This window comes from Berghia stephanieae, chromosome 7 (genome assembly GCF_034508935.2).
Source record: "Berghia stephanieae isolate SIO BIC M18660-M18661 chromosome 7, UCSD_Bste_1.3, whole genome shotgun sequence".
NCBI classification, from domain to species: domain Eukaryota; kingdom Metazoa; phylum Mollusca; class Gastropoda; order Nudibranchia; family Aeolidiidae; genus Berghia; species Berghia stephanieae.
The window spans coordinates 63,077,595-63,078,700 of NC_088366.1; the positions used below are offsets into that span (position 1 = coordinate 63,077,595).

Sequence of the window (1,106 nt, forward strand, 5' to 3'; positions counted from 1 at the left end):
GAAAAAGTAAAAAGAGTAGCATGATTTTATTATTATTATGTTTTTTTTTTTCTTGCTTTTTTTTTTAGGGAAGGTGGGGGGGGGGGGGGGTGTTTTTCGTTTTTTGTTTTTGTTTTTTTTTTTTTGTTATTTTGTTTTGTTTCCATTTGTCTGGTTTTGTTTTTGTTTTTGTTTGTTTAGTTTTTTTGTTTTTGTTTTTTTTCGGGGTTTCTTGTTGTTTTGTCTTGTTTTGTTTTTGTTTTTGTTTTTTGTTTTATTTTTTGGTTTGTTTGTTTTTTATAGAAAGTGGAAGATTTCTCTTTCGTCCTTGATGTCATTTTCACCGTCTATTAAGTTAAAATTCTTTTTAATGTTGTTGTGACTTCTTCGAACTCCTAACTGTAATATTTGCATTGGACATAATTGCGTTTATTTCCAATCAAAGTGCACATATTTGCAGATCTGATAACAGAAAACAATTATGGGCTTGTTTTAACATTATTGTAATGGAACATATTTTGCTTTTGTGTGAGGGTATCCCTGTACAACAATGAGACCATAATATATTTGGGTTATCAGACCTGCAAATAAGTAACGTCGATTCCAGTGGTTTACCATGAAAATAACTAAAAATAGTTTTCACACAAGGCCAACTTAATTTCTAGGTTAAGACTGGATAAAAATATCATTTTAAGGGAGGCCTTCCGAAAACTCCTACATCCCCAGTATTCTTTGTTTTTTTATATAATGTTCTAGTAGGGTGTTTGGGAGGGGGGGGGGGACTTTTTTTTAAGTTCCCCCCCCCCCCCCCCCCCCTCCCAAACCCCCTAATAGATCATTATAAAAAAAGTGTTCCCCCTCCTAAACCTCCTACAAGAACAATATAAAAAAAACAAAGAATACTGGGGATGTAGGAGCTTTCGGAAGGCCTCCCCATTTTAAGACAAATTGCAATATTTTTTAATTTAAACATTCTACAATCCTACACGTTCTTTTAAGTCGTTTGAAGTAATAAATAAAACCATCAATTATTACAATGACATTATCTATTTAATTTTAAAAACTGAGTTTTCAGCATCGGTTTACCCTAACAAACTACCGTTCGAGTCGAATGGTCCCAAATTACA

General features: G+C 32.7%; 1 protein-coding gene across 1 annotated transcript in view; it reads right to left on the minus strand.

Moving 5' to 3' along the window:
- The window catches only part of LOC144976605 (uncharacterized), a 26,422-nt gene extending 25,316 nt beyond the window's left edge, over positions 1-1,106 (minus strand). The window contains exon 1 of the mRNA XM_078920900.1: positions 1,066-1,106. The gene's annotated coding sequence lies outside the window, so the exon portion shown is untranslated. The remainder of the gene's footprint in view (positions 1-1,065) is intronic.